The sequence below is a fragment of the Hypanus sabinus genome, chromosome 20, assembly GCF_030144855.1.
Source record: "Hypanus sabinus isolate sHypSab1 chromosome 20, sHypSab1.hap1, whole genome shotgun sequence".
Classification (NCBI taxonomy): domain Eukaryota; kingdom Metazoa; phylum Chordata; class Chondrichthyes; order Myliobatiformes; family Dasyatidae; genus Hypanus; species Hypanus sabinus.
Window position 1 is genome coordinate 15,143,786 of NC_082725.1, and position 13,841 is coordinate 15,157,626.

At 39.6% G+C, this 13,841-nt stretch overlaps 1 long non-coding RNA gene across 1 annotated transcript; it reads right to left on the minus strand.

The window, feature by feature from the left end:
- Positions 1 to 4,230: 4,230 nt before the first annotated feature.
- LOC132378655 (uncharacterized) lies at positions 4,231 to 13,606 on the minus strand. The gene is made up of 3 exons (XR_009507142.1): positions 13,565 to 13,606; positions 6,010 to 6,093; positions 4,231 to 4,398 (listed from the first exon to the last, which is right to left on the minus strand). It is a non-coding gene; the product is annotated as an uncharacterized LOC132378655 (long non-coding RNA).
- Between the last annotated feature and the right edge of the window lie 235 nt (positions 13,607 to 13,841).

Genomic DNA, 13,841 nt, shown 5'->3' on the forward strand with positions numbered 1-13,841 from the left:
TGGGTCTTGTGCCAGTATTTTTCCAATAACGAAAGTTAACAGACAGACATTCATTAGCTGCAGGTACTCACAGCCCAGGCATTAACCATTACTCTGGACGTGAGTCACCATCCCATCATCGGCTCCATCAAATTCCCGAGACTCCTCCTCCATTGTCTCTCCACTTCCCCAGGAATTATAAAATGAGAACTGTAATTGTGTAGTTGCTGGGGTTCCAGTGTGAGTTTCATCAGAAGTTGCATAAAAGTGGAAAGAACAAAGGAAAAAGAAGATCTCAAATAGCCGAATACGTTTTTCATGCAATCTTTCAGACCTGTGTAAATCTCAGCATGGAGTGGTCAGTTTCCCCCTTTTAATGTTATTCATAGTAGAAAAAGTCATTTCTAAAATTTTCACCTTATAATTTTGAAAATGGGGGAATCGTCAGCAGTGTTCCCTGTATCTTTTCAATGTCTACATTTGAAAGTACGAGATGGGTGAGCCTTCTCAACAAAACCGTCAGTGCATGAGCAGGTTTATCCAGAAATTTTGATATCAGACTACATTGGATAATCTTGTTCACAGCAGCCCCTATCACAATTTATAGCATGGCATCCACTATCATTTTACTGCTTTGGACAGTCACAATGAAAAGAGATTTCAAAATTATCCTAACAATCACATCCATATAATCGGATGGATCCCCTGTGCTCTTTCATCCATCAACAGATGTGTTATAATGTGTTACACACATTTGACAAAAGTTCCCATTTTTCAGATAACATTTATACTGAGATGGAAGACCCACCAAAAATTTGCATTCAAAATGTTCAAGATAAGAAATTGTCCACCTTCAGCAATTCTGCATTTGTGTGCTATTTTCATTACAATTAGAACCAGTTTTATTTATCTCTGGTATGTATCATGAAATTTGTTAACTTAGCTTCAGCAATACAAGGCAATACATTATATAGAAAGAAAAATAACTAAATAAACAAAACAATTGCAGTATATATATAAATTAAACAAGTGCAGAAATAGAAATAGCATATATGCTAAAAAAGGGGAGGTAGAGTCCAAGGGTTTAATGTCCATTTAGGAATCTTATGGCAGAGGAGATGAAGCTGTTCCTGAATCATTGAGTGTGTGCCTTCAGGCTTCTGCACCTCCTTCCTGACAGTAACAATGGGAAGAGGGCATGCCCTGGATGCTGGGGGTCTTTAATAATGGATGTCGCCTTTCTGAGTCACCGCTCCTTGAAGATGTCTTGGGTACTTTGAATGCTAGCACTCAAGATGGAGCTACAAGTTTCTGTAGCCTCTGTCGGTCCTGTGCAGAGGCACCACCTCCCCACCACCCCCATCATACCAGACAATGATGCAGCCTGTCAGAATGACATTAAGTGCAAGGTTGTTGCTGCAACATCACTCAACTAGCTGGTAAATCTTGCTCCTGTACACCTTCCCATTTCCATCTGAGATTCTACCAACAATGGTTGTATCATTAGCAAATTAATAGATGGTGTTTGAGCTGCACGTAGCCACACAGTCATAGGGTTAAAGGGAGTAGAGCAGAGGGTTAAGCACATACCTCTGAGGTTCACCAATATTGATCGTCAACGAGGAAGAGATATTATCACCAATCTGCACAGATTATAGTCTACTGGTTAGGCAAATTGAGCATCCAATTACAGAAGCCCAGGTTCTGTAGTTTATTAATTAGGACTGTGGGATTGATGGTGTTAAGTGCTGAGGTATAGTAAATAAATAGCATTGTGTCATAGGTGTTTGTATTGTCCAGATGAGCTAAGGCCGTGTGAAGAGCCATTAACATTGCGTCTGCCTTAGACCTATTGTGGTAATAGGCAAATTGCAGTGGGTCTGTGTCCTTGCTGAGGCAGAAGTTGATTCTAGCCATGACCAACTTCTCAAAGCATTTCACGATCGTAGATGTGAGTGCTACTGAGCGATGGTGATGTAGGCAGCTGACACTACTCTTCTTAGGTACTGGTACGATCGTTGCTTATTTGAAGCAGGCGACCATAGCAGTGAGAGGTTGAAAATGTCCTTAAATACTCCCACCAGTTGGTTGGCCCAAGTTTTCAGAGCCATACCCAGTACTCCATTGGGGCCCGTCGCCTTACGAGGGTTCACCCTCCTTAAATTCAGCCTAACATCAGCCTCTGAGACAGAGACCACAGGGTCATCGGATGCAGCAGGGATCTTCAAAAGTGGTTATATTGTCCTTTTCAAAGCAGGCATAGAAGACGTTGAGCTCATCTGGTAGTGAAGCACCATTGCTATTGTGTTTTGCTTTATAGGAAGTAATGTCTTACAAACCCTGCATCTGATGCTGCCTCCAACCTTGCTGAGAATTGTCTCTTCTCCCTTAAAATAGCGCTTTGCAAATTATACCTGGTTTTCTTGTACAGACCTGAATCACCAGACTTAAATGTCACAGGTCTAGCTCTCACCAGACGATACAACTCCTGGTTTATCCACGGCTTTTGGTTTGGGAATTTACAGCGAGTTTTAATGGGCACCCATTCGTCTGCTTAGGTTTTAATGAAGTTGGTAGCAACTGCGGTATACTTATCCAGATTTGAAGATGAATCCCTGAATGCAGTCTAGTCCACTGATACAAAGCAGTCCTGTCAGTGGTCCTGTGCTTCCCTTGTCCATACCTTCTTGGTCCTCACCGCTGGTGCTGCAATCTTCAGTCTCTGCCTATACTCAGGGCGTATGCAGAAGTACAGCCAGGTGGTCAGACTTTCCAAAGTGTGGGTGTGGAATTGCATGGTATGCAATCTTGATGGTGGTGGAACAGTGGTCGAGTATGTTGTTTCCTCTGGTACTACAAGTCATTTGTTGATTGTAATTAGTAGCTTTTTCAGGCTGGCCTGGCTAAAATCCCCCAAAATGAAGGTGAAGGCATCAGGGTGTGCTGTTTTGTGCATGTTGATTCTATTGCTCAGATCATCTAGAACCTGTTTGATATTGGCCTGAGGTGGAAGGTACATTGTTACCAAAGCGATCACAGAAATCTCCCGCAGCAGGTAAAATGGCCGGCACTTAATTGCGAGATATTCCAGGTCTGCTGAGCTGGAATATTGTCATATTCCAGGTATGACAACACTGATACACTTATGCACCATAAGGAGCTGATCATGATCCATACACCTCCACCTCTGCTTTTGAGAGACTTGACACTCCAATCCTGATGGTGTGTAGTGAACCCATCAATCTGATTGTTGCATCCGGTATGGAGGGATTAATCAGAATTCCGTGAAACAGCATCCTATCTCTGAGATCTTCAATCTTATTTACTAGAGACTGTCTAGTAGATAGTTGGCATTGGGAGTCTGAACCCCCATTTTCTTAAACGCATTTGTATTCCTGACCTGCAGCCACGTGTCCTACGTGGAAACCAGTGAGAAGTACGGCAAAAGTTGGCATTGTTTCTGTCGGTCTTAAGCAGCAATCGCTTACTCAGCCTCATTAAGACACCTTTATTAACTATACAGACCTTGGAAACTGTTGTGATTCTCAGCTGTATTAGACTGAAAGGAGAATATTTAATCATATCCATCAAGCTGTGCTGCATGAGATCGCTGTTCCCAAGGTGCCCTGGAAATGAATTAGCAGACTTTCTTAATATTTTTCCGACATGGTAACTGAATGTAATTTTCTATATGGGTGGTTGAATATTTTAAAATTGTATGTTCGTATGGTAAAATAGGATGCTTGCTACAAAAGAGATATGCACCTTAAGCTCTGCAGAGCACATACTGTATATATATATATATATATATATATATATATATATATATGTAATGCAATCAGCTTTGCTACTTGAGTTACTATTCAGTTGCATACAGTATTTCCTGCGCCCTGTTCAGATGTTTTTGATTATGGACAGTTGCTGATAAATGGGTGGAATATTTGATACTGAGATGGCAAAATCCAAGGCAGTCAAAAATGTTATGTCGTCAGTTTGACATCCACTGAGCTGAATAAAAATTCCTTTGAATCTGACAGACGAGAAGTAACTACAGTTCTGTGCAAAAGTATTAGGCACACGTAAAAAAGATCCGTAAAATGAAGATGCTTTCAAAATTAATGAAATGAAAAGTTTATAAATATGAAGAAAATACTATTAAGAGCAGTAAACAATAAAAAATAAACTATATTAGATCAATACCTGGTGTAACCACCCTTAGCTTTTAAAACCGCGTCAATTCTCTTAGGTACACTGTTATGCAGTTTTATAAGAAAATCAGCTGGTAGGTTGTTCCAAGCATCTTGGAGAACTTGCCACAGTTTTACTGCAGACTGACTGTCTCATTTGCTTCTGTCTCTCCAGGTAATCCCAGACAGTCTCGACGATGTTGAGATCAGGTCTCTGTGGAGGCCGTGCTACCTGAAACCATATAAAGACTTAGAATTTTGCCCAATACCATACATTGGTTTTCTGGCTGGAATATGTTATTATTTTCTCAATTTGTAAAGAAGTTTTTGGAAATTAATTAAACTTGCCAAATGCTCACATTCACTTGGAGGAATAATCTAATCCCCAGATTCTATGTAACAAATATCACCCCTCTATTTAAGAAAGGAAGGGGAGAGCAAGTAACTAAAGGGCAGTTAGCCTGAAATTGTGAGAAATTATTATTTACAGAATGGTGTGTAGAAAAAATTAAAAGATTAAGAAGTATCAATAAATGTGAACATTTTGGAAATCTGAAATTAAAAAAGGAAAATGATAGAAAAATTCAGCGAATTAGATAGGATTTGAGGAAAGAAAAAGCTACCATTTCAGTTTGAAAGATTGTAGCTGATGGAATGGATAATAAGAAAATAAAGGATGTGATTTATTTGTATTTTCAGAAAGCCCTTGTTAAGGTGTCATATGCAAGAGATTATTAAGCAAAATTAGATCATGTGATTGGAGATAATTTAATGCCATGGATTGGTTAATGGAGAAAATAATTAATTGACATATAAAAATGGATTGGATAGAATGGACCCATACTCATTGGAGTCCAGTTAAATGAAATGAGATCTTCTTGAAACAAACATAATTCTGATGGACGGTGGACAATGTGGCTGTTCAGAGGATGGTTCTCCTATCAGGATGTGTAGAACCAATGGGTGTAGTTTCAGAATATGTGATCAATCATTTAGGAGATGGGGAGGAATTTATTCAGTCATTTGGTCAGGACTCTTTGATATTTTATACTCATATAAAAACTGGACTCATTAAGTATGTTCAGATTAACAGATGTCTTTTAATAGATTGACAGATATCTGAGCAAGAGACTTAGAAGTTATAGAGAGGGAGCAGGAGAGAGTTGTGGTAGCCAAGATTGGAATGACCACTATTTTACTGAATGGCAGAAAAAACTTAAGGAGCCAATTAGCCAACCCATGTTTCTTATATTCTTATGAATAAATGGTTCACCTTTGGGCTGGGAGGAAATAACCACTGTGGTGCCACAGTGGTCAGTGCTAGCACCACAGCTATGTGCAGTATATATCAATAACAGGAAATTCAGGTAGCAGTACAGCTGGTGAGTGGGTGTGAAAAGGTTGGAAATGTATATATAATAATAAATAAATAAACAATAAATATTGAGAACATAAGATGAAGAATCTCACAGAGTGAGCCTATATGTTGTGGGCCAATCACAAACAACTGAAAATCTGCAGATGCTGTTAATCCAAGCACCACGCACAAAATGCTGGAGGAACTCAGCAGGCTGGGCAGCATCTATGGAAAAGAGTACAGTCGACATTTTGGGCTGAGACCCTTCAGCAGGACCCAAAATGTCATCTGTACTCTTTTACGTAGATGCTGCTGGCCTGCTGAGTTTCTCCTGCATTTTGTGTGTGTTGCTATAGGTTGTGGGAACAGTTAAGTGATAGGGCAAGTGAAGCTGCATAAGGTTATCCCCTTTGGTTCAAGAGCTTGATGGCTGAGGGGTAGTATCTGTTCATGAACCTGGTGGTGGGAGTCCTGAGGCTCCTATACCTTCTTCATGATGGCAGCAGAGAAGAGAGAGCATGTCCTGGGTGGTGTGGGTCCCTGATGATGGGTATTCTTCCACACAATTTTCTAAAATTTAATTGAAAATAAGCATTTAAAAAGGCAAATTGTGCATTGGTGACATAATTTACACACATTTCTATGGAATGATGCATGCTAATGGTTAGTTTGTATTTAAGGACTTTAAGGAATCTTTGTCTTGTTGCTTGAGGTTCTCATGATTTATCGCTAGTAATTTATATTTGAATTTGCACAGTTTGTTGTCTTCTGTCCTCTGGCTGAGTTTTTATTGATTCTCTTGTAGTTACTATCCTATAGATTGGCTGAGTATGCCTCAGGAAAATTAATCTCAGGGTGGTATCTGGTGGCATCTATGTATGTCTCTGTAGACAGTAACATTTACTTTGAACTTTAAAATTCTGTACACAGGTCTGAGTCTCCCTGCCTAAGAAAGGATTTATTTGCCAGAGAGTCATAGAGACATACAGCACAGGAACAAGCTCCTCAGCCCAACTTAGTGCCTTCCTAAGCTAGTCCCATTAGTCCCTGTTTGGCCGACATCCTTCTAACGCTTTCCAACCCATGCACTTATCCAAAACTATTTTGAATGGAATTATTTTACAAGCCTCACCTATTTTCTCTGACAGCTTGTTCAAAATATATACCACCCTCTGCATGTAGGTGTTGCATCCCAGGTGTCCCTTAGGTCTTTTCATCCTCCCCTTAAACCTATGCTCTTTACATTTTAGTTTCAAGTCCCTGGGGTAAAAGACTGCGTGAATTCATTGTCTATGCCCCTCATGATTTTATTTCTGTCTGTAAGGTTATCCCTCTGACTCCTACATTCCAAGGAAAAATGTCCTAGTCTGCTCAGCATCTCCCTATATCTCAGACAGCCGACACCCAGCAAAATTCACATAAATCCCCGGCAAAATTCTCATAAATCTGCTTTGCACTATGTCCAGATGGTTTTGCTGTTGGTGCCTTGCTTGGTTTTGTTGTTGAGCTTGTGTCGTTCAGCTGAACATTCTGGACAGGCTGGGCTGACGCCCAAACATGGGGTGTCACTCGCGGGCTGCCCCCAGCACATCCTTCGGTGTGTTGGTGAACTCAAACATACGCACTTCACTGTATGCTTCAAAGCACATGTGATAAGCAAATCTGAATCTGCACCTGAACTTATTCTGAAATTGAAGCATTTAAATTTTGAAGCACTGCCTCTTTACTTAATATACCAGCTACAAATGTAGAATGCTGAATTACATCATCATTATATATAAATCTTGAAACTAGAGTCAATATTCATTGCCAGTTATGTGAAATATGAACTAAGCAGGCAGTCTGGAAATCTGATGACACTTACAGAGCAGAATTGCAATTCTTACTATTGTATTGCTGACATGCAGAAGTAATCGCACACAGTTGGTGTGCAAATATGATCACTATTCTGCAGATGGTGTGTAGAGATCGCCAGACCGCAGTTGTTGCATTCATGAAAGAACTGGTTAGTCATTGTCGCTAATGTACAGTTGACATAGCTGGAAGTGGACCTAGATGCTGGTGATGACTGCTGTGTAAATTGTTGCTGTAAAATGCACAGTGTTCATGCATGTAGAGCAGTTACATTTGTCTTCTTGTATCTCTTTTTAGTAGGTTTAATCCTGAAAGCATCGCAATCTGAAACTTGGAAGCATGAATTGCATCTTTGCAATTGTTATTGATTGTATATTAGTACCAGTATTATATTTGAATCCCCTCTATATAGAACAGCAAGTTGAAATAATTAATATCTTTAATGGAGTTTATTATATCTTACAGTATTGTGCAGCAGTCAATGTAGATCCGTGTTAAGCAAGAGATCTTTTTAAATGAACTTTCTCTGTTTTTGATGATATCATTCCATTATATTTTCACCTGAATTACCCCAAACATTTTATATGGTGATAATGGAAACAGAAATGAAAGGAATTAGATATTTGCAAGATTATTTTCTGCATACATTCAAACACATAAAAAAGTAATGTTTTTCAGCTCAATCCCTTAATAATGACTTTAAAAGAATTATTCAAATACATATTTTGCCAATTGAATCATAGAGTACTGCAGCATAAATAAACAGTCACTTTGGACAATCTAGTCCATTCCAACCTGATCTTCTGCCAACTCACATCTACAGTGCTTGCACCCAGAACATAGCCCTCAAAGCTTCTCACATCCATGTACCTATCCAATCTTCTCTTAAATGTTACCAATTGAGCCAGCATCTACCACTTCCAGTGGGTAGCACATTTGAGCTTGCACCACCCTTGGAGAGAAGAAGTTTCCCTGCCAGTATAACACTGTGCAGATGTTTTTGGAAATAGTTTGGAGAGAAAGAATTCAACAATGACATTTTGTTTGCTATAGATGTGCACTGAAGTTAAAGCACAGTTTGCAATTCCTTCTCATTACTCAGAATTTAGCATATGTTATTCCCCTCCGCGCCTTGTGGTGCATCGTGAGGCAACCTTGTCAGTTCTTTTGTACTTTCTCTCTTTTTTATGAAGCTGAGTTGCTAGCTCGATGCTCAACCCATCAAGGATGGAAAGCAAGGAGCTGGCCAGATTCGAACCTGGGACCACTCACCTCGAAGTTCGGTGCTGGTGCCGCTACACCATTGGCCGGCTATCCAAAAACTACAAGTGAGGATTAATTTAAACTAATTTACATGAGTTTGCATGTGTTTTCCAGTTATTTCCTGTGGTGCTTTTGTGTCTAATTCCTGATGTCTTATTATAGAGGAAGTTAGCTGGAATCTGACATTTTGTTCTAAGTGAGGTTTAGCATTAAGAGGAATTGCTATGTGATGGTCCTCAATTGCTTCCTTCAATATGTCCGCCTCTCCTCCTAACTGTCTTGCTGAACAGTCATTATTTCTACCATGCTAATACCTGCTCAGGGTTTTTCTGTAAAGCTCCTTCGAAACATTCCAGGCAGTGGAGAACTTGCCAGCAACATAATTCTTCCTATCAGCCTCCCCTTCAGCTGTGCCGAGTTTCCTAATGAGAATCATGAGCTATATTTGAAGTAGAACCCCTTGTCATTTTGCAGTCTGCTTGGAACTAAAGCAGCACGAAGAACTGGTGCAGGATGCTGGAATCACGCCAGGAAATTCAGCACATACTTGTATGACATGGTGGCTGCAAACAAGCTCAGTATCGAGGGAGTCGATCAAGAACGTTGGAATTCAGGAGCAAGTAAATCAGTCAATGAAACTTTGGAGACCAGGAAAGTATTCAGTGCAGGCTTATTCTGTCATACTTAATCACTTTGTCTAATCGAGAAAAAAATATGTACGAAGCTGGAAAAACTATGGCAGATGCTGGAAATCTAAAATAAAAACAGAAAATGCTAAAAATGCTTGGCAATACTGATATCTCGGTTAAAGCAGGACTATGGATGTCACATACAACTTGGAGTCAGATGCATTGGAAGAACTCTTTTAGCAATTGCATTGAGTTGAATATCTCATGAGGAGATGAGTATAGGTCAGCCAGCCTTTCTGGAAAATACAGACTGAATTAACCTTCCCACAGATAATGGATGCTCTGTTAAGTGTTTGTTGCTCCAACATTCTAAGAATTATTCTGAAACCTCCCCCACTCCATCCACCACAAGTCGAACTTTCTGCTGTCCAGACATTTTAATTCCAATTCCCATTCCTATTGTTCATTCTGACATGTCAGTCCATGGCATTCTCTTGTGCCAAGGTGAGGCCACCCTCAGAGTGGAGGAGCAACACCTTATTTTCCATCTGGGTAGCTTCCAACCGGATGGCATGAATATTGATTTATTCTTCTGGTGTAAAAATTCCCTCCCCCTACCTCTATTCCCCACTCTGACTTTTCACCTCTTCTCACCTGCCTATTACTTCACCCTGGGTCCCCTCCTCCAACCCTTTCTCCTGTGGTCCACTCTCTTCTCCTATCAGATTTCTTCTTCTCCAGCCCTTGACCTTTCCCATCCAGCTGGCTTCATCTTCTAGCTAGCCTCCTTCCTCTCCCCCCACCTTTTTATAGAAGCACCTTCTCAGTCCTGAGGAAGGGCCAAAACATTGAGTGTTTATTAACTTCCACAGATGCTGTCTGACTTTCTGAGTTCCTCCATAATTCTATGTGTGTTGCTTTTGATTTCCAGCATCTGCAGACTTTCTCCTTTTTATTATTCCTCCCTGGGTTATACTGTAGTTTCTAGCAATCAAGGATGCCAAGAGCAAACCCCTTATTGTGTAAGACCAAAAGACTTGAAGTGGAAGGTAGAATGGGCTTCTTTGTCTGATCCTTTGGTATCACTAATGTCTCACTGTGCTCCTGTTACAAAGGTAGCAAGTAAAGCTGAGATATGATGCTAAGGTCATCAACTGCATCCTTCCAATGATATAGTGATGTAGAGTGTGCAATACCTGGTAATGCTATTGTTGTTTTCTTGAGGTGAGGCTCACATTAAGATAGATAGATTGATTCCAAAGAAAATTATTGTTTCACAGTAGCATTACAAGTTCACAGATATACAAATATACAAGTATTAGAAGTGAGAAAGAATAAAAAATAAGTTAACCTCAAACAGTCTAACAGGAGGGGGGGCATCACTTCCCCGGCTATAGGTTGACTCATTATAGAGCCTCATGGCCAAAGGTAAGGATGACCAAATATGGTGATCTGTGGAGCCGTGCAGTTGTTTTAGTGTATTACTAAAAGTGCTCCTCTGTTCAGCCAAGCTGGCATGTAGAGGGTGTGAAACATTGTCCAGAATTTCCAGGATCTTCCGTAGGTTTCTTTGTTCTACCACAGCCTCCAGTGTGTCCAGTTTGACTCCTACAACAGAGCCAGCCTTTCTGATCAGTTTATTGAGCCTGTTGGCATCACCGGTGTTGATGCCATTGCCCCAGCACACCACCGCATAGAAGATTGTACTGGTGACAACAGACTGGTAGAACATGTGAAGGAGAGGCCTGCATACTCCAAAGCACCTCAGTCTTCTCAGGAAGTAGAGGATTAAGTTTTTACTTGAGATTTATATCAGAGAAATTTTTGCTGAAATGAAGACATCTGGACCATTGTTACTTAATGATGTTGAGTCAAGAATGGCTGTTCTTCAAGACACCATCCAACAAGCTCCCATTGTTAGGTTAATCCTATCCTAGCACAGTTTGGTGCTAAAGTCTGAGGCACCCTAGGTTTTTATATGGTTTCATCTGGTATGGTCTCCACAGAGACCTGACCTCAACATTATCAATGCTACCTGGACAGATAGAAGCAAGCAAGACAGCCAAAGTCTGCAGAAGAATTGTGTCAATTTCCAAGTTGCTTGGGACAACCAGCCAGCTGATTTTCTTATAGAACTCCGTGACAGTGTATCGAAGAGAATTGATACAGTTTTAAAGGCAAAGAGTGATTATAACTAATAATTGATTTGATTTAGTTTTTGTTACTGTTTACTGCTCTTTATTGTGTGGTGGGGAGGAGATATGTCCCTATCAAAGGAGGTGTAAGGTGCTCCTTCCCTTTGCTAGCCTGCAGGTCACCCTGGGCAAGGTGTAGCACCTACTGAGCCCCCAAACAGGGTCATGTGAAGCCTTGGGAGCAGATCGTGGAAGATTATGTGAGCAGCTAGTACATATAACAAATTCTAGTTATGCAACCACTGATGCCAGGCAGGCAATCTCTGAAGAGTACTGATAATGGCTGGGGTCACCCATCTTGTAAAGACACTGCCCAGAAGATGGCAAATGGCAAATCATTTCTGTAGATAAATTTGCCAAGAACAATCATTGTCATGGAAAGACCATGATCGCCCATGTTATATGACACGGCACATTATGACCAAACAAACTGCTCTTTATGGTATTTTTTTGATATTTAGAAAAATCTTATTTCATTATGTTTGAAAGAATCTTTGTTTTACAGATTATTTTTACACGTGCCTAAGAATTTTTTTGCACTGTGCTCTACATTTTATTTCCCCTGCCCAAAAAAAGTCAAAAATTGGTTGTATGGCAAAAATAAGTGAGGAAAGTTTATAACTGAGAAATGTTTATAACTAGCAAAGGTAAGGGACAAAATATTAATCAAACGGATAAAGCCTTTAAGTAGAGGTACAAGTGAGTTCTGTTTGTTATTATTTTGTTGTTTCTTATACAGGTAATTCAAGCATAAAGCAGAGAAGAATTAATAGTTTCAATCCTGGAGCAAAACGTACTAAACAGAACAGGCTCTCTCTGTAGAAAGGTTAACTCAGTTTCTTTTTCCATAAATACTTCCTGATTGACACTTGCCTCCTCTTTAGATGTCCACTTGCTGAATGGGTTCTTACCCTGCCTTACCCAAGTCTCATGTAGCATCCATAATCCTGTTTTAACTGAGAACAATGTTGTCAAATATTTTTAGCGTTTCCTGATAATACTTCAGATTTCAAGCATCAGACTGTTTCTTTTAATCATATGGTCATCTAGGCTTTGGTCTGGGTTCTTTGTCAAGCTTAACAGTGTCCTTGCTCCACAATTTAACATTAACCTGGTGTATGTTTACTTGTACTATTTAACGATCCTCGTAGGGAAGCTTGGAATTGTGAACAAACAAGACCAGTGAGCATTCTGTTGTTCTTGGTGCTAAAATTAACTCACAGGGAGTCGGAGCACACGTCCTGTATCTTGCAAACTTTGGAACAGACAAATTAATATAGCAGACATTGCTAGAAATGTTACTTTCACACAAATCAGGGCAGAATATTACTTTCAATGGTGGAGCAACAAAAGAGCAAGATCCAATGAAGTAATACCACAAATATTGATACTGGGAATATAACAAGATTTCACAAGGGAGGAGTTGGCATTTGAAGTGGAGAGAGCACATCAGATCATGTTAAACAATTAAAAGCCAAAAAAAACATGAATTTTAGCAAACTCTTGGAAAACAATTACATCTGCATAAAGAGAGCTTTTATTGACAAATTAAAAAAGAAACTTCAAAGTACATTTATTATGAAATTATGTATTCTATGTACAACCTTGAGATTTGTCTCCGTACTGGCATCCATAAAGAAACCCAATTAAATATAAAACCATCAAAAACCAATGTGAAGAGAAGAAAATTGTGGAAACAATAAAAGTAGCAAATAGATCATTCAGAACTGAAGTTCACAAAAGTGGTTTCAAAGCAATTCAAAGTGCATTCTGAGTGTGCTTCTGACTATATTCAATTATTTCTAGTCAGTTTATATAACCTCAGTTGTGGAAACTGCGGACTTTATTGAGATGTTCAATGTGGTCTCTCATTTTGGTGCCAGATTAAACATTTTTAAGAACTGCTGAATGTACTAAAATCCAAACATTAATTCCTATCAATCTTTTAAAAAAAATTTAAATTGCTTTGCAAAATGATTGTCTCTTCAGAACACGCACAAGAAAATTGGAAAGGGAAGTATTTTTTGCAGACTGTTTGTCTTTTCAAGATTGACAGAAAGAAAATTAATCAGGAAAAACCGTATTTCCACTTCAGTTTACCTGTGTATAGTGATATGTTATAGCTTCACAGATGAACCAAGGTGACCCTCTGCAGAGGTCCTTGCGATAGATCTGATAATGGAATTCAGTTAATGTTTATGATACCAAGATTACACAAATCACCACAGCTGTGTGAGTTCTGAAGCACTGGCTAATGAAAAATGGACCCACACTGGTGTGTCGCATAGTGAAAGGCTGAGACAGTTTCTGTAATTATTGCTGGCATGTAAGTGTGGCACCTGCTGTGTCCTGACTGTTCTACTCAATCAGGCATTGA